This window comes from Acomys minous, assembly GCF_964271855.1.
Source record: "Acomys minous genome assembly, chromosome: 8".
Lineage (NCBI taxonomy): Eukaryota > Metazoa > Chordata > Mammalia > Rodentia > Muridae > Acomys > Acomys minous.
The window spans coordinates 5,627,455-5,648,335 of NC_140489.1; the positions used below are offsets into that span (position 1 = coordinate 5,627,455).

Below are 20,881 nucleotides of genomic sequence, written 5' to 3' on the forward strand. Positions count from 1 at the left end.
CCCCAGAACATGATGTTAAGGACCTGTAGCTCATTCTGAGTCGGGTTCTTCATCTGAGGCTCAGAAGTAGTCAGGTGTGGCTCCTAGAACCAGAACAGATCATTATTCTCCACATTATTCTGGGATCATGTGGATGTTGTCACTATATTTGTAGGAAGCATTGGAAGCCAAGGATGATGATTGCTACATCAAAGAATGCTGCACCAGGACATGATCTAAGTGTGTCAGTTTGCCATGGATTTGCATGCTCTATGGTGACAGCATAGCTGTGGCTGCAATACATTGATTTCTGGAGAAACAGAAGGAACGGGCTCTACATTAGTGGCTTCACCCAGGAGATAGAGATCTGGAAGATGAAGATGGGAAGCATGGCTGCTTCTACAAAGTATTTCTACTATCTTTGTCTAGGTCAGGCTGTCTGGTCCATTGAACTCTGTGAGGACCTCAGAGGGAGGTGAGGCGTTAACATCAGGCCCATGATGACTTCCTAGCCACAGCTGCGCTAGTGAATTCTGGGTACCTCGAACTGTGGTACAGACAAGCTGATGCCTGGGACTGATATTTTTGTTGTTTTCTCTCAATTTCTCACAGACCTTGATTAGCAGGTTCTAAAATATTTGCTAATCCATATTTTCTGGGATACAAACACCAAAGTTCTTTTTTGAATATATATTTTATTAATTTATTCATATTATATCTCAATTGTTATCCCATCCCTTGGATCCTCCCATTTACCCTCCCTCCCACTTTCCCCCTACTCCTGTCCCCTATGACTGTGACTGAAGGGGACCTCCTCCACCTCCGGTATGTTTATAGGATATCAAGTCTCTTCTTAGTAGCCTTCTATCCTTTCTCTGAGTGTCAACATATGTAGACCATACAGGTGACTGAAGCACGAGCCAAGGACAATGCATAGACTGGACCTAGGCACCTGCACAGATGTAGCAGATGGGCAGCTCGAGTATTATGCAGGTCCCCTAGGAAGGTAGTGGGAGGCTGTGTCTGGCATGGACTCTGCTCTTGATTTTGATCACCTCCGTTAGGTGGGGCTGTCTTGACAGGCCACAGGTGAAGAAGACATCCTTAGTCCTGATGTGATTGATTAACTGGGGTGGGTGGGTTTGGGAGCTGCCTTGTTCTGGGAATAGGGGGGATGGATGGGAGAGAGAAAGGCAAGTTTGGACAGGGAAGAGAGGAGAGAAGAGATGGAGCTGTGGTCAGGATGTAAAGTTAATAAATACATGCTTTTAATTATTATTAAAATAAAAAGGTAGTACAAGGCAAACCTCAGTCACCTGGAAGTGAATCTGGAGAGTTGCCCTGTGCTTCCTCTTATCCTCTCAGGAACCTCCCACAATGCAAATCAGCCCTCAGCCTCAGCCTGAAAGCCCAGGCCTAGCTGAGAAGCCCATGTCCTTCTCACTGGAGCCTCCATCACAGCATGGCTGTCATGCAGCTGCTCCTCTGCCTGGTGACCTTTCCAAGCTGTGTTTCAGGGCTTCAGGAGAGGGATCTGGGCACGTGATCTATGGGATGTATGACTGATGGCCTGACATGTGAACATGGTTCCACTACAGTACTGGAAAATACTGAGCAGAACACTCGGAGTTAGACATCCCAGTCCTAGAGGCACAAAACTCTCACATACAGGCAGGTAGTGATGAAAGTTACTTTTTCATTAAAAATAGGGATTTGCATGTTCTTGTTTTTTCTAACTCTCTTCTTGCTTGCTGTTCCCCATCTATGTATCTCCCTTGCTGTCTGTCTCACTCTAGCTTACTCTCTCATGTCTGTTACTTGCTTGCTATTCTCCTTGGGCCAAGCCCAGTACTCTTTTTTTTAAGTGATGTTTAATTTGTTATTACAGATGACATCATGATTTTTTGTATCTTTTACAATCAACAGGGCATTCAAACTCAACAAGGCAAGAGAAGAATCTATCAAGGAAATGCAAACAATCTGTATAATCTACAATAAATATACAGAAAAAATCAATTTCCAAAAAATTGTCAGTATAACCTGATTATTATTTCTTAAACAATTCTCAGGAAAGTTTAATCATACATTTCCATGACCAGTTCCTAATCAGAGTAAACAAAGGACTGAGGAAAACTGTGATCACTAGCTCTCACCTCTCCTGGTAAGAGGAGCTGTCCCTGCATGAGAATCAAGAACCTGCACCGTCAAAGGTGTTGTTCTGACTAGAATCTATGAAGGGAGTGGGTGCAGGGGATACAATACTAAAATGGAAATGGGAGCCACAGGGCCCCATCTGCTGTGACAAGTTAAAGTTAAGATCCTGAAGATGTAGTCAGTGTGACAGGTGTGGGGAAGGATGCAGTAGATACGAAATGGCAGGCAGGCTGTTCTGGAGTAGTAGTCGGCCTCCTTGCCTTCACTTCTTGACCTTGGTCTTAGCAGCCACAGCTTCCGTAGCTTTGTGCATGGTCTCCTCATCTCCCAGGAAGAACATGGGCTTCATGGGCTTGAAGTCCTTGTCAAATTGATAGATGATGGTGATGCTGGTCAGCTGGTTCACCTACATGATGGCCTCTTCTGAGAGACTCTCCACATACTTGACAAGGCCCAGAAGGCTGTTAGCATGGGCAGCAGGCAAGAACTCCTTGATCTCAGGGACAATTTCTTCATTCCAGAAGGTTAGTGCTCTGTCAATAGTGTCGTTCAAGCTCTCACAAGAAGGTAGCTGGTCCTCAGTAAGGTCTGAGTACCTGCGGTCCTTATTGGTGTTGCTGTAGAAGGGATGATCCCACTACATAGGATGTGATAGCACATGGTAAGACTGCCTCCTGATCTTCACCTGTGCCTCACCATGCATAGCAACAGTTTCTGCTTTATTAAGACCAGTTAGTTCTCCACAGTGTCACTCATTGATGTGCCTCATTCTGACAACCATCAGCCACATCTGGTCAGTGGCATCCAGGACTGTCCAGAGGGTCCAGTTGCTTTCTTCTTCGTGAAAGTGAAGATGTCATATTCTTAGCCACCATCTCACAACATCTGCCCTCTGCACACAGCCTCCTCTTGGCTGGCTGGGCTCAGGTTGGTGTTGTGCCTGCTCTGACATGGTTCTCCAGGTTCCAGCCACTCTTGACATGCCAGATCAGAACCAGCTTGTAGGCAGACACTGTGCAGGAGAAGTGGTAGCAGCTCAATCATGTTCTAAACAAAGAAATACCAAATGTTCTAGAATCACTTAATGTTCAATGTCCTTAGCCATCAGAGAAATGCAAATCAAAATGACACTGAGATTCTATGTTACATTTATCAGAATGGCTAAGATCAAAGATTCAAGTGAGAATGTAGAGATAAGGAAACACTTCTTTGTTGCTGGTGGGTGTGCAAACTTGTGCAAGCACTTTGGAAATCAATTTGGCATTTTCTCAGAAAATTACCAACAGGTCTACCTGAAGACCAAGATATACAACTACAACATTTGGTCAACTATGTTCTGTTGGCTTTATTTGTAGTAACAAGAAACTGGAAACAACCCAGGTGTCCTTCAACAGAAGAAGGGACAAAAAAAATTTGGGTACATGCACAAAATGGAATACTATTGAGCTATCAAAAAAAGAACATCATGAAATGTGCAGGCAAATGGATGGAACTGGAAAAACTCATCCTGAATGAAGTAACCCAGGAGGACACACTTGGTATATACTCACTTATAAGTAATATTATCCATAAAATACAGAATAACAATATTATAACCCAAACACCTAAAGAAGCTAATTAACAAGGAGGACCCCAGGGAGGATGCTTAATTCTCACTCAGAAGCACAAAGTGAATGGACCCTGAAAACATTTGAAGAGAGGGAAAAGTTTCTCTTGTTATTAGTTTTTAAATAATATTTTGAGAATTATGAGAAGGTCGTTAAATGTTGTCTTAATGTTCAATTGTATAAAGAGAAACCATGACCACAGAAACTCCTATTTTTAAAGGCATTACTTGGTGCTTGATTATATTTTCAGAGGTTTAATTGGTTGTGATCATGGCAGGAAGCCTGGCAGCATGTAGACAGAGGAGTTAGTACTTCCATATCGAGATTCTCAGGCAAGAGGAAAGTGACATAGAGAAATTGTGCCTGGCTTGGGCTTTGACACTTCAAACGCCACCACCAGTGGTACAATTCTATCCACAAGACCACATGTACTCCAACAAGGTCATACGTCCTAATCCTATTCAAGTGCTACCATCCTTATGACTACTCATTCAAATATAAAGGCCTGTGGAGTCCATTCTTGTTTAAACTTCCTCTCACCAAAAGGGTGATAACCATATTTTAAGACAAAAATGTGTTTAGTTCAACTTCAAAAGTCCCTCTAATCTATCAAGGCTTCAACATTGTATGAAAGTCCAAAGTTCCAAGTCTTTTCTGATACACATGGAAAGCTCTTAACTACAATATCTTGTAAAATCAAAACGAAAAACATATCACATACTTTCAGCATACAATGTTGTAGAATATACATTACCTTTTGAAAGGGAGGAATGGGAGCACAGTGAGGAAATTCTGGGCCAAAGTAAATCTTCAAAGCAGCAGGACAAACTCCAAACTGCATCTTTATGTCTGAAGTCAAAGCCCTCTTCAGATCTCCAACTACCTTGTTGGTGTAACACACTTCTCTCTCTTAGGCTGGATCCATGGATAGTCTTCATCTGTCCTTGGCAGGTAACTCTAGGCTCTGCACCACCATCCCCATGGGCTCTCCAACGTAGTTCAGACTTCTTCTTCATAGCTGCATGTGATGACCTCTCTGGGGCTCCAAGCCGAGCCCCTGACATATGGCTGGCATTGTTAGCTTTCCTTAGCCCTGGAGGGAGATTACACAGACCTTTTCATGTCATGTGGCTCTAAAGCCAGAACCACATGGCTCAAGCTCCCATTTTCTGCTACTTTGTTAAAACTGGAATGTGGCACCTTTTCAAATACATCCCATGATTTCTTAAGGTTCTCTTTAATTCCATTTCACAGGTTGGAAGCTTAGCTGAGTCAAGTCTTGCCCTAAGGTCACCTCCTGTTTATTCCAAGTAGCATCACACTAGTCCTTTTTTATTAATTTATTCATTTTTCACTTTACCTCCAAGTCATAGAATCCTCTCCTCCGAGTCCCATCCACCTTCCCTTATCCCCCATCTGCCCTCCATTATTCCTCTGAAAAGGGTGTCCCCTGAGCAGCCTACAACAGCTCATCAAGTCAAATGAGGACTGAGTGTGTCTTCTTTCCCTGCCAGGGGTAACTGATCAAAATGAAGGCAACAGTCTGGGCATGGTGGCATACACCTTTAGTCCCAGGACTCCTTAGGCAGAGGCAAGTGGATCTCTGTGAGTCCAAGGCCAGCGGGGACTAAAAAGCAAGTCCAGGATAGCCACATCTACATGGAGAAAGCTCATCTTAAAAAAACAAAAAAGAAGCCAGCAGGGCCCATGTCATTGACAGCCCCACCTTACTAAAAGACCCACTTGAAGCCTAAGCTGCCCGTGGGCTAAATATGTACAGGAAGTCTAGGTCCAGTCCATACAAGTCCTTGGTTGGTGATTCAGTCTCCAAAAGCCCCTCCAGGCCCAGGTCACTTGGCTCTGTTTGTCTTTTTGTGGAGCTCCTGTCCCCTGCAGGTTCTTTGCTCCTTCTCCACTCCTTTCCACAACAGTTGCTACATTTTGTACATGTTTGGATATTACTCCTGGCAATTATTTTGAACCACTACTGGGTGTAATATCTCAGAGGACAACTCGGTTAAGGTCTTGTCTTAAAGGAAAACAAAGTATCATAAATAGTGTCAGGCATCCACACTTTAAATTTTTATCTCCTTGAGCACAAGGTCACATGTACTCTAGCAAAGCCATACCTCCTAATCCTTGACAAATAGCCATTCAAATACATTGGTCTATGGAAGTGATTCTTCTTCACATCCACAAACATATTTTGATCATATTCACACACACACACACACACACACACACACACACACACACACACACACACACCACTCCTCCTTGTCTATTCAAAACTGTTTTCTTCTACTTTTTGTTTTGCTTTGTTTCTATTTTTGTCCAGTCCAGTTTGCATTGTCCCACAACTCTTAGAAGTAGGATTAGATAGTTTTCTGGAGAGGAAGAGTCAATTGGCTTTAAAGATGCTGATGGTTTTCAGACACAGAAACAGATGGTGAAGTGCCATTATCATTTACCAAAGAAGAGCTCATCGCCAGGTTCTCCCAGCATGCAGACTCTCTACCTGTTATAGAGTATGGCTGGCATAGTCTGCCTTCTGCTTTTACTTTGAGTTTTTCAGCCTAAGTGCTCCCCCCCCCCTCTCTCTCTCTCTCTCTCTCTCTCTCTCTCTCTCTCTCTCTCTCCCTACATTTCTCTCTCCTTGTGTTCATATGATCTCTTCCCTCACACCTCTCTTCCTGTATTCTTGAAGGTTCACTTGGCCCAATAAGGGCCTTTTTCTTTGAATTGGCTTGTTTTTGGTAAAGAATAACTATGATATATATACGATGGTGTAACCTGAGGGGCACAATGCCCTAACCTAGCCTCAAAGTCAGGAAAGCAGGAAAGCTGTCCCTTCATCTCACTATTGGTAAAATTTGAGTATTTGAATGGCTAGTTGCCTAAGCAGCACAACACAGATGGCCCTGGGGTCAGGGTTTGTGGGTGAGCAAGGACCTCATAGCAGAAGAGCTGTGCCAGCCCCTCACCTTCTGCAGTACTCAGGAAGGCAGACCAGAGAATCATTACAACGAACATTTGCAAATAAAGAAGTGTACACAAAATTTACTATAGCTTCCATAATGACATTATATTCTTTTAGAGGAGTTGCAAGGGAAGAGAGATATAAAGGAAAAAAGAGATGAGTAGGATTTGGGTGCATAATGTGAAATTAACCAAAAACAAATAAAAAGTTAAGAATATTTAAAAGATAAACTTGATTGAGCAGTACTGAGTACCTGGTCTTCTTACAGAATATCCAGGATCAGTTTCCAACATGTACCTGCAACCAAGCCTGATGATCTGAGTTCAATCCCCAGCATGTTTATGACTAAATGTTTACTGTTGTGTCACCTAGGTTAAGAGTGATGATCAACATTTATGACCTCAAAAGATAAAGATTGAGGACAGAGAACCTACAACTTCAACCCACAACCAGACTGTCTCAATGTAAATAACTGCCATCAGTGTTCTTAAACCCTCTGTAAATAACTGCCATCAGTGTTCTTAAACCTTCTGTAAATAACTGCCATCAGTGTTCTTAAACCCTCTGTAAATAACTGCCATCAGTGTTCTTAAACCCTCCAGCGTATACACTGAAGACCAGCTTGGCTGAGAGGTCTAGCACAAGAGCTTAATACACAGCAAGAAGATATGCAAATTGAGACTCCTTCTGGTGATAAAAAGCAGCCCAGCCATGTCCCTGCAGCCTGACAGGAGCCCAGGCCTGGATTCCCAGGTCTGTGTCCTTAGTGATCAGCACTGAAATGAGAACATTCACCATGGAGATGAGACTGAGCTTGGTTTTCCTTGTTGCTTTTATAAAAGGTAGTTTATGAAAAACCAGAGACACTGGATGTGTGAGAGGACTTGGCTGAGTGGGTCACTAAATGTGTGGGGCACTTTGCTGACCAGATTCTCTGTTTGCAGGTGTCCAGTGTGAGGTGCAGTTGGTGATATCTGGAGGAGGCTTGGTACAGCCTGGCGGTTCCCTACAACTCTCCTGTGTGACATCTGGATTCGACTTCAGTAATGACTACATGCACTGGGCCCGCCAGGCTCCTGGAAAGGGGCTAGAGTGGATCTCACGCATTAGCAGTGGTAATGGGGATGAAAGGCTGTATGCAGACTCTGTGAGGGGCAGATTCACCATCTCCAGAGACAATTCAAAGAGCACTCTGTACCTGCAAATGAACAGTCTAAACACTCAAGACACAGCCACCTATTACTGTGTAAGACACACAGTGAGTGAGGATTAACTGCAAGCTCAGACATAAACCTCCTTGCAAGGCTGCTAGAGACCAGCAGGTGGTGTGAGGGATTCATGAACTTAGAATCACCCCACAGCAGGAACACAGGTTAATAAAGATCTTGAATTCATCTTCATGACACAGAAGTGTCTTCCATAAAACTCCTGTGTTCTTTTGTAGTAATCTTTGAAGGGTCTGAATATAAAAAATGTTGTCATCTACTGTGACATACGTAAATACAAAAGCCCTCTTAACTAATCAAACAACAGAGCATCACTCAGGCAGAAAAGACTCTGCCTTGGACACCAGGACAAGGTCCTTAAGACACTTGGGGACCCTTGAGAGTACATAGACCTTAGGCAGAGGAAAGAGACCCAGCATTGTTCAGAGGGGTGTTTGGGATTAAGCATGGAACAAACAAGAAGTCAGAAGATGTCAGGATCTAACAAACCCTAAAGACAACACACAAAGCATGAACATCAGACCCAAAGCTGCCCTACCTGCCAAACTGTTAATAAAATGTGTGGATGTCACAGATAGAAACTCATCACTGAGAACCCCAATAAAAGTACTTACCTCTGGCTATTGAACGCTAGTTTGCTGTAGGCAGGATGTAACCAATCCATTGAAAGACATTCTCTATGAAAATGCCAGGAATAAATAATGGAGTATTTGGCCATAAGTGGGACATCTTCATCAAGTATTCAAACACTCAGAGCAGAAATAATGGAAGGAAAGAAGGCTGTAAAGGTGTGGTGCTACATTTTGGCATTAAAGGAAGGACTCATGAGATTTACTCCTTCCTAGAGGATTAGTGGCAGTTAACTATGGGTGCAGGAAGGTGGACTTTCTTCAGTGGTGTAGCCACTGATAAATCCCTGTGATGGCTGGTGTCACTGATAAAATGTGTTTCAAGCTCAACCAGGTCAATGTGAAGTTTAGGCCATTGAAAACAGACTTGCATCAAATGCAAGAGGGAACATTATGATAGCTCATCCATGTGCTAGAGAAGCAGCTCACCAGTGCAAGAGCTCATGTGTAGTGTATGTGAGTACTTAATTCAAAGGCTGATATTTCAGAATCACATTCCACATTTTGATTAATAGTGTGTTCCAACTATCAATGTCAAGGGTTAGCCTATTGTTTGTCATATAAGAGCACAGCATCATTTCTTTTCTGAAAATCAATTCATTTTTATCACTTGTGTGAGGTGTGAATCCAAAGGATGATACAGAGATAAGACATCACAGAAGTCTGAGGTGATGTCCTCTTGTTTGCACATCATTCTGCCCTCCATCCTCATTTGTATCAGTTACCAGGACCAATGTATTTGAGCAGAAGAAGATGCAAAGACTCACATCTCTAATCATCAGAGAAATGAAAATTAAATCATAATGATAATAGTATGGATTACATTTAGTAATGAAAAAAAAACAAAAGCAAATGTGGATGGACAATAATGGGTCCCTATGGCCTGACATGTCAACATGGTTCCACTACAGTACTGACAAATAGTGTGCAGAACACTCCGTGTTAGACATCCCAGTCTAAGTAGAACAAAAGACTCAGATACAGGTGGGTAGTGATGAAAGTGAAATTTTCATTAAAAATTGTTTTGCATTTTCCTGTTCACTTCCAGATCCCACTGTTGCACTGCCTCTCCCTGCTGCATTCTCTGTCTGAAGGGCTGAGGTGGGCAGTCCCATAAACACACCCTGGCTGAATGTGTTCATGGCTCTCACATCCTTCTTCTGTTTCATCATATGGAGCTTCTCCTTTAGTAAAAATGGATACAGAAGTTACATTAGTCCGATATTACAAATTAATTAATTTTTCAAGGTACTGTGGAAATATACTAACCTCTTTTTACTAACACATGGCTTGCTGAGTTTTAATGTGATTTAATACCCATGAAACCATTATACTGACAGACAGAAAACATTTGTTCCTTCCCTGTAGTTTCTGTCCATAGTCTCTCATAGGATTCTGCCAGCCAATTTGCCAAATGTTCTGATAATGTTTATGCTCAATTTACGGGCATATCCTTGCACTGTGTCCTTGGAAAGATGATGTCTGAATTATTCTAATGGTAGCAGACTCGGCTGGTCTCTGTTTCCCATATTCATGGACTATTTTTCTCCAGGCATTTGTTTCACAATGCCTGTGTCTACAAGAGTAGGGAGCTTGGTTATACAGATTCTTTGTATCTCACTGTCATGAAACTCAACAGATACCAGGTACATTTTAACTAAGTTTGTTTTCAAGAGATACATACAATGGAAATATCATGAATGTCACTGACCTCTACCTATCCAGGACCCTCCTACTCTTCTTTAGGCCAAAGAGGCCCAAGTAATCCCATGTAACTCCTTGGTACTCCTTCCCAATAGGAAATTTCCAAACCCAATGTACTAGTCATGTGGTATCGTGTACATCTTGTCCTCTGTCCTTGATCTTCATGACAACCTAACTGAAACCCACAGACTATCAATAGCCCTTTTTGTGTCCAAAGAATCCAAGAGACCTACATACTGAAAAAAGTCCATTTATATCTGTGAATTCCATCCCAAACATTGTAATCGAAATGTAAATACCAGACAAACCCAGATGAGACACACTGAGAATAGTGTCTGGACAAATATTCTTCTAACACTCAGAGCTTGATGAACAAGAGGAGGACATACTGTGGGTGAGCATCACAAATTCCACAGATGACTGTCTCCATAATGGGGAGACCTGCCTCCACCACTTGACTCACAATGTGAAGAAATGGAGAAAAGCTCGACAGTCTCTTGGGCTGTGTGGTGATTAACACGTCAAGGCATAGGGCTCCCCATGTTCATGCCTGACCTCCTCCTCATTTCTTGCCATCACCTTCTCTTGCTTATTTTTTAAGTCACTTAATATAACTCTCAAGTCTGGTTGGATGCTACAGCTTTTTGTGAAACATTATGTGATAGTTGAAATCTCATCCCTCACCAATAAAAACTCATAATTAGGAATATGGGTTTTTATGTGCTACAAACTAAGGTGAGAGGGAGGGAGAGGGAGATAGAGAGAATGTAGGATAGACTGGCATAAATCAGGAGGTACAAAGACTAGTATCTAGGACGGCTGTCTCTGAGTAATGAGCTGAACATCTGAATCTAGTCAGCTGGGACCCAAAGCAGACACCTGGGTCTACTCTAATATAAACATTTGAAATTACAGGTACTAAATGTTCCTGAGGTGCTTCTTCACAACTTATTTTCAAAGTGAGTGGTAAAAATGAAGGACTCCCACTGATGACAAGAGGAAGAATTTTAAATAGTTCCTTAAGTAGGATTTCAAATCACTAAGAGGTCAAATGCCACCTCCTAAATTCTCTTCTGGAACATACTGAGATAAACAGGTGCATGTAGGACAGGTTACCCTGTTCAGCAAGCACTGTATGAATTCAGACACATTAACTATAAACAGCCCCACGTTTTGTTTCCAAGACCTCCGCAGTGTGATTCTGGATTTGGAACCAGACAGAAGGAGAAAATGCTTCTTAATTTTTCTCAGAAGATGCTCTAAGAAGCACAAGGTAAACCACAGTCACATGAAGAGGAAATTGAAAATATTATCCTGTGCTTCCTTTTATCCTCTCAGGACCCTCCCCCAATGCAAAGCAGCCCTTAGCCTCAGCCTGAAAGCCCAGGCCTAGCAGAGAAGCCCATGTCCTTCTTACTGAAGCCTCCATCACAGCATGGCTGTCCTGCTGCTGCTCCTCTGCCTGGTGACCTTTCCAAGCTGTAAGTGTTTCAAGGCTTCAGGAGAGGGACCTGGGCATGTCATCTATGGGATGTGTGACTGATGGTGATGTTCTTGTCCCCAGGTGCCCTGTCCCAGGTGCAGCTGAAGGAGTCAGGACCTGACCTGGTGCAGCCCTCACAGACCCTGTCTCTCACCTGCACTGTCTCTGGCTTCTCATTAACCAGCTATCATGTACACTGGGTCCGCCAGCCTCCAGGAAAGGGTCTGGAGTGGATGGGTGCTATGTGGAATAGTGGAGGAACAGGTTATAATTCAGCTCTCAAATCCCGGCTCAGCATCAGCAGAGACAGATCCAAGAGCCAGGTCTTCTTGAAACTGAACAGTCTGCAGACTGAGGACACAGCCATGTATTACTGTGCCAGAGACACAGTGAGGGAATTCCACTTTAAGCCTGCACAAAAAGACTTTCTACAAGGATGCTCAAAGCAGAAGAGGGCGCTCTGGCCAAGCAAAGGCTTTCTAGGACATTACTTTTAGGGAATTTAAGACTATGCTGCATGCACATGTATTTCAACACTAGGAATTATAGTTTCTTTTCTGATCCAATGCAATCTTCTAAAGCCCTCCTCCACTGTCATATTCTACCAAACTTGATTTTTGTTGACACACTAGAACAATATTTTTACCCACAAATAGAATAAGCTATTCAGATACTTCTTATCAGACTAAATGTTAGATAAATTAATATGTTCCATATAAATGCATGCATATTTAAACTTTTATATCCATCCATGTACTTGGAACATACACATTATCTATACTATATATTGTGTATGTATATAATTATATAATATATGTATAATTATATATTCATATATGTGGAATATAAAATTATATACATATGGTTAAAATTATATCATATTGATATATATAATCCTATATTTTCATGTATGATGTGCTATATATGAATATATATATGTATATAACTGAAAATACTTATATTTCATTAATAAACTGAAATTATAGCACTTGTTCAGTGCAATTTTTGTAAGAAGTTTGACAATTTGCATTTCCTATAATTCAATATCTGTACTTCAATTATTGTGATAAACAAACAGAAGCTTCCTTAGCTATTATGGTTTTCCAAAGTCGCTTGGAAACTGAAATCTCCATTGTTTCCTTCTTCTGAACCAAGAGGATCCAATGAAAGATACAGATGGTTGTCATTTTAACATATTAAATTTTGTGTATTTTCTCTTGATAAAAATTACTTTACATCTCCAAGGACAAAAATTATAAATTTTCACCAGGTGTATTGTGTACCTAAAATCATTAAATTCTCAGACGCCTGTGTGTACTTCCTAGCTGGTGTCAGCTACAGTCCCTGCCCCATCTCTCCTCAGCCCTTCCCTCAGACAGCAGATTCTACGATGTTCAGGTTTTGTTGGTGTTTTGAAGCTTACAAAGCATCCATAGTTGCTCTTTGTAAAATCTGGAGCTGCTGACAGGAAGAACCTGGTGTCTCTGTGGTGAGTTGGAAAAGTGTCATTGAGAGTTTCATCGTTGTCTGTGGGACCCATGCTAATGCACTTGAGCAGCTTTGACAAGGAAAAGAGAATCTGTTTATCTGAGGCTGGGCTTCCCTGGAAACTCTTCTAGTGACACCTGTACTGTGTGATGAAGATTCAAGGCCAAATTGAGTAGATTGTAAACCATGAGATCAGGACAGTGTATCTTAAAATTCCTCACCTTTCAGAAAGCAATGGATGCACTGCAATACTTATGTGGGTCAAGTTAAGCATCAGCTTATGTGACTGCGAGTAATACTGGGTGAGCAGTGAAAATTTTTTTAAACAGATTGGTTAGACCAAAAATATATCAGCACTAAGGGCAAGCATTTCTAAGTCTCAAACATTTCTCTTTGACCAAGAAAATATAGAACATGTTCTTGAGATTCTAATACTGTGTCCCAAAAAATATAATCTTAACATCCATATAGCTGTAAATAAGTTTTTAAACAAGTATGCAAGACAAGTATTTTCCTCTGGAGTAGAGCAGAAGTAGCAATGATGTGTGGCTGGTCCTTGAAATCCTCCTATTGATTATGTCTTCTGATTAGTCCTAGAGAGTTAGAAAGAAACCAAAGCCAGGTCATGAGACACAGAATCCACACCTCAATCCACACCTCAATCAAAAGTACTAATAAAATAATAGGATAGTTTTCGAAAATAAAAAGATGATGCCTTAAAGTTTTTTGCTGTTGAGCATGTTCTGTTGTTACTTCTAGAGTTACCAAAAAATGCATAAAAGAATGACATGAGGGCAGAACCCCGGCACACACTACCTTACCCAAAACCACCAGAGCTGGTGATCTTACAGCATGTGACTTTTATAATATGTGCCAAGAATAACATAAGACATGTATTCCCTTTATTCACTTACCCCAAATCTATCAGATATAATGTATCAATTTAGTATGATGTCTCAACTAAGTAAATATAAATTGCAGTTTTACAAATCATGCACAGGTTTTCCTGTAAATGGAATTCATGTACATAGGACATGAGACCCTGCAGTTCAGTGGATCAGGTCTGTGTTTCCAGATAACGTGTCTGAGTTCATTCAGTCACCAAAATGCAAAAAGGAAATCCACAGTGCCTGGCAGCTTCAGAACTGTTAAGATCTTTTCCCATTCTAAATCAGATTATTATTACTGTTACTATTCAGTTGCTTGTGATGTGTAAACTGTATTTATTATCTAATTATCAAGCAAAATATAAACATTCAATGTGTCTAAAGTATTTTACTAGATGTACAGGGACCAAGGAAAATAGTAAAGCATAGATCCCCATTACAATTATGAATCCAACTGTGTTATGAAGAATAAATCAATAAACTATTATTTTACACTTCAGAATGTATAAACATGATACTTAGACAATGTTATAAGCTAATAGTGCAATATAAAACAGGATACTGAATTGGCTTTTATCAGGAAACCTCAAGAGCACTGTGCAAATGAGGACATCCAGAGAGGTTGGATAGAATGTTTTTCTTTCTCCTCTCTGCAGTTTTAGAAATATTCTACTTTTTGGTACTCAAATGATATGTCAACGCGCCATCATTTTAATAAAACATGCAATCCTAGAATCAGTCTCTTTAGAATGCAAGGAAATGCATATTGAAGTCCTGAATATGAATACATTTTATGATGTGTTAACATTTTAACTTTGACTTTTTAAACTTTACTAAATGAACCACATGGGCTTTTGTGTGTATGAGGTTGCTCTAAGGTGACATCATCAGGTGTAATCTCTACTCTTAACTCAGAATACGAACCTTCACCTAGCAGCTGATCCTTGACAATATCAAAGCTTCTAGTCCTATTTAGTTATTCCATATATGAATCCTTATCTTTCTATGATGTTTGTCATTGCAGTTGGGAGTCAGGTTCTAAGATGACTGTCATCAAATCTGTCTAATCTTTGAGTATTATGTAATTCTTCATGACATAGTAATTAACTATTTCTTTTATTTGTAATAAATGAAAGACATAGGTCATTCCTACTTCTTTAAATCTCTTTAAGTCTAGTGTCTATATGGGTGTCCAGTCAAATTCTTGGCACCCGTGTGGACACTGATCATCTGGTCCTAATCACCTTATAATAGTTTGACATATCTGTTAGAATACCCTGTTTTTAAGGTCTTATTCCACTGTATTCAGATAGCACTCAAAGTTTGGCAAAAAAAAAAGAAGACTCCTTTCTCAGTCTGGCTATTACATCTCTGGCTGACCTTACCTGGAAAATGTCTCTAGTAACAGACATCTGACCGTTCCTGGAGGATAACACTGCACACAGCATCCTGCAATCACTGCCTGACTTAAATCATGACTATGGCTCCTTCACTCTGCCCATATGACAATTAGGTACTGTGTTCTGATCAATCAATACTTCCTGCCTGTAACACTAACAACCCATATGTCCCTTACCCCTAAAACAATAAAATGAGCTACCTCTATGAGCTGACTCCCACAATTATTTTCCATCAAACTCAAGGCTTTCCAAATGCCATCCATTCTTCTGCTCCCTTTATTATCGTGGCCTTGTGGCCAACAACTCCTGGGGGAGGAAAGGACAAATCATTTTAGGGTTTTCTTTCAATGGTTTTCGACTTTCATGATGCACTCTGTTCACAAGGCAGTTATTTACACTTTAGATTAGATTCATCTGGAAATTCTTTATTATTCAAAGTATTGTCCAGTATGTCTAGCTTTATGTTGAGATATTAAATCCATTTGGACTTTAGTTTTGTGCAGGATGATAAATAATGGTCTATTGGCATTTTTCTGCAAGTAGACATCCAGTTAGACCAGCACCATTTATTGAAGATGTTCTCTTTTTTCCACTATATGATTTTGGCTTCTTTGTTGAATATCAAGTGTACATAGGTGTGTGGGTTTATTTCTGGGTCTTCAATTCAATTCCATTCATGCACCTGGCTGTTTCTAGGCGAGTAGGGTGATGTTCATATTACTGTTGCTCTATAGTGCAGCTTGAGATCAGGGATGGAGATGCCTCCAGAAGGTCTTTTGTTGTACAGGTTTGCCTTAGCTATTCAGGTTTTGTTTGTTTTTCAATAAGAAGATGAGAACTGTTCTTTCAAGACCTGTAATGAATTGTGTTGGAATTTTGATGAGCATTGCCTTGAATCTGTAGCGTACTTTTGTAAGTTGGCCACCTATTAGAAGAAAAATGGAAAAGAGCCGTGAGCTCATTGGCACAGGAGATGACTTCCTGAACAGAATACCAACAGTTGAGGATTTAAGATAAATAATTAATAAATGGGACCCCAAGAAAATGAAAAGATTCTATGAAGCAACGAACACTGGCAAAAAAAATATGCAGACATTTGACAAACTGAGAAAAGTGCTTCACAAGCCCTACATCTCACCAAGATTAAAATCCAAACTGTATAAAGATATCAAAGAACTAAACATAACCAAAATAAATAATGCAATTTAAAATGGAGTACAGAACTAAACAGAGAATTTTCAACGGAAGAATATGGATTGGCCAAGAAACACTTAAAGAAATGTTCAACAACCCTAGTCATCAGGGAAATGCAAATAAAAATGACTCTGAGATTCCATCTTATACCTGTCAGAATGACTAAGATCAAGCACTGAAGTGAGAGCACATGCTGGTGAGGATGTGGGAACAGCAGAACACTCCTCCATTGCTGGAGGGAGTGCAAACATGCACAGCCACTTTGGAAATCATTCTGGTATTTTCTCATAAAATTGGGACTAATTCTATCTCAAGACCCAGCCATACCACTCCTGGGCATATAGGCAAAAGATGCCCCACCATACAACAAAGGTATTTATTTGCTCAATTGTGTTCACAATGTCTTTTTTAATGGCCAGAATCTGGAAACAACCTACATGTACCTTAACGGTAGAGTAGATAAAGAAAGGATGGTGCATTTACCCAATGCAATACTACTAAGATTTTAAAAACAAGGAAATATTGAAATATTCTGGCAAATGAATGGAACTAGAAATTATTATCCTGAGTGAGGTAACACAGACCCAGAAAGACGTGCATAATATAGTCTCACTCATAAATAGATATTAGCCACATAATACAGGATAACCACACTACAATACAGAGACAGATGCACCAATCAAGGGCCATATATGATGTAGACCAAGACCTTCTGCTCAGATGCAGTACACAGACAGCATAGTCTCCTTAGGGTTCCCACAATATGGGGAGTAGAGACTATTTCTGACGTGGATTCTGGCCACTCACATTGATCATTTCTCCCTGGCAAGTTTGTCTTTTCAGGCCACAGCAGAAGAGGACTCAGGTGGTACAGATGAGACTTGATAGGCTGAGGTCAGATGTTAAAGATGGAGGGTCCCATTCTGAGGACTAGGGTAGGGAGGGAGAGATTATGAGGGTGGGAAGATAGGAACAGGAAGTGATGAGGGGGGCTACCATTGCAACGTAAAGTGAACAAATTAAAAATAATTTTTAAAAAAGGATTGCCTGATTTTTGTTCTATTATTTGTATTTTTCATTCATTTACTTCTCTATGTCAGCTCTGTTCTGATTTCTCTTAAAAAGGATATACAAAATTACAATCATTTCCAAAAATATAGCAAGATTTGTGCTGATGCAGCAGCATCTTTACGTAGGATGGTGCACATTCTCTTGTACCCTGTCCCTTGTGGGCACCAGTCGGAAGCCACACCTACCTGCCCAAGCTCTGGGTTGCCCTTTGTATGCTGCCTTTCTACTGAGCACAAGGCCGGTGACAGGGGCTCCAATACAGCTCTGTGAGGTTGCACACTAGGGGGCACATGCTCCAAGGCTCTGTTTCACCATGCCTTCTACCTTCAAACACAGGCTGACCTCAACTGCTCAGCTTGTCCCAGCCCCAGGCAGCATGTGGATGCTAGGGAGTCCTGATTTTCCTGCTTCTCCTTCCTCTCCCATGCCTGGCTTACTGATATGAATTTCATGTCCAGAGTTTTGGTGTAATGCCTGAGTCCTAAGGAACGTGAGTGGGAATATATTTTAATGGTGTGGGAAGATTATGAATACAACATAAAATTATATAAAGGATAAAATATTAATACTGATCATTTCAACTGTGATTCTAGGCTTAATCTTTGCAGCTGCACACTTAGTATGTGCTAATGGATTATTTGATTGTTTCACCGAAGTATGGATCAAGAGGTGGCTGGTACAGCTGGAGATGCAAGATGTTGGTAAATGGATTCAATGCTCACAGAAACAGTCACTTAGGAAGGGGTTTACTATATGAAGTATAATCCTGCACCGTGATAAGGAACTAAAGTCAGGCCCTTCACTGGAACAGAAAGAATCTGACTGTGAAAGCAACACCAAGAGTCTAAAGAGCTTTGTCGTTGCTCTTCCCTGGAGGCCTGGACTGTGAGAGCCCTGGCTGGTCAACATGAAGATTAACCTGAACAAAATGAGCCTAACTGGATCCAGAAGCAGCATGGGCCCAAGAACAGCATTTAGTCATCAAAGGAAAACTGAGTGTGTGGACTTGAAATGACACCAGAGCAAAGCAGTGACCACAGTGGTGTGACTCATGCATGTGATGACAGTGGCTAATTATCTGTGGTGTTCCCTGAAGATAGTTTTTTTTTTCATTTATTTATTTAATCACTTTACAACCTGACCCAAAACACTACTTCCTCTCCTCCAAGTCCCACCCTCATTATTCAACTTACCTTTCAGTAAGAAACCGAAGTCTCTTGCCTGCTAAAGATCACCATGGAGGTGGAAAAGTTTAAAAAATAGAGACTTTGGTTTTGGGGGCTTTTTTTCAGGTTGTGTTTTTTTTTTACATTTTTTAATTAATTTATTCATATTACATCTCAGTTGTTAGCCCATCCCATGTATCCTCCCATTCCTCTCTTCCTCTCCCGCTTCCCCCCCTACTCCCCTCCCCTATGTCTGTGTCTGAGGGGGACTTCCTCCCCCTGTATATGCTCATAGGGTATCCAGTCTCTCCTTGGTGACCTATTATCCTTCCTCTGAGTGCCACCAGGGGTCTCCATCCAAGGGACATGGTCAAATAAGGGGCACCAGAGTTTGTGTGAAAGTCAGACCTCCTTCTCCACTTAACGGTGGAGAATGTCCTGTCTATCTGCTAGTCTGGGTAGGGGTTCGAAGTTTACTGCCTATATTTTCCTTGGCTTGTTGCCATAGTTTGTGGAGGACCCCAGGGCCCAGACCCACCTGTAGTTTTCCAGGACCCACTGTGTCCTTCTATTTCCTCATTTTCCCAGGCTTCGGAGCTCTGCTCCTGACATAGATGAGCTCTTAGAGACTCTGCCCAGCAAGGGATTGGGACAGATACTAGGACTCTCCTACAGAAGCTGGGCAAAGATCTGTTAGTTTTGTGGAAGAGTTGGGGGAAGGAAGGACAGGGATGCAGGGAGTGTTTGTCAGGAGCTCCACAAGGAGACTCTCAAGGCTGGCGGATCTGTACCCAGGGGGCTTCAAAAACTCATGCACCAATGAAGGACATTGCAAGCAGGGAACCTAGATGTCCTGTTCAGATGTAGCCAGTGGAGAGCTCATTCTTCACATAGGAACAGGAACAGGAGATCAGCGGACTGCCTCTGACATTAATTGTGGTGCCTGCTATTTAATCAACTGCCCCTTGGGTAAGAGGCCCTGTGGGAACACAGAGGAAGGGGAAGCAGGGTATCCAGATGAGAACTATAGAGTGTGTTCAGAATGTAGGGAGAGAGGACCCCACCTGTCAGAGGTCTATGGTGGAGGAATAGTGTGGAAGAAGAAGGAGTGTGGAAATGGGAAAAGAAGAGTGAGGGGATTACAGAGCATAATGTGAATAAATAGGCATGTCTTATCCAGAAGACAGCACCTCACAGCACTCCTTTGCATGCTCCAAGCCTTACATTTTTTCCACCCTTCCTGAGAATCTTCTGCATTTTGGATGAACATGGATGAAGCTGGAAGTCTTTATATCTTTATATCAAACAACATAATGAAGATTGGGAAGAACAAACCTACCTGTTTCTGTCACATGCAGGAAGTAGATGGTGTGTGTGTTAGGGGTTTGGGATTCTTTGTGTAGGATTTAAAACTAGAACTGGAATGCTAGGAAGAAAGATTTCTTAAGTGAGTGGCAAGGATAAGCAAGGACAGGGGAATAATGGTGATGGGAAAGCAAAGGCGAGGTGTGGTGAGAGAAAGGGATGAGTAGGAAGGAAACAAGAGAACTGGAGAAATAAGACCAAAATCAGAGTAAAAATCAACCGAAGGTAAAAGATACATTATTATATAAAATTGGGGAAATGACATCAAGCCTAAGACAAAGACAGTGGTGTGTTGTCTGAAGTAAAGATGGGAGAAGAGAATGGTGGACAGAATTTGAAGAAACCATGGGGAGAACAGTTGCAAAACAAGTTAGTGTGCTACAAATAAGAATGTCTCCACTGCAAACACTGAGTCGAAGGCAGGAGGTGACAGAAGGATGAAGTATTTGCAGGCCTCCTATTATATGAAGAGTGTTCTCTCAGAAATGACATTTCACGTGTTCTCATCAGAGAGAAGGAATTCTTATAACATCTCCATACAATACGAC

At 41.3% G+C, this 20,881-nt stretch overlaps 1 pseudogene across 1 annotated transcript; it reads right to left on the reverse strand.

The window, feature by feature from the left end:
* Nucleotides 1–2,395: 2,395 nt before the first annotated feature.
* Nucleotides 2,396–3,177, reverse strand: LOC311603388 (phosphoglycerate mutase 1-like; annotated as a pseudogene). Its single transcript has one exon. The product of its transcript is annotated as a phosphoglycerate mutase 1-like (transcript).
* Between the last annotated feature and the right edge of the window lie 17,704 nt (nucleotides 3,178–20,881).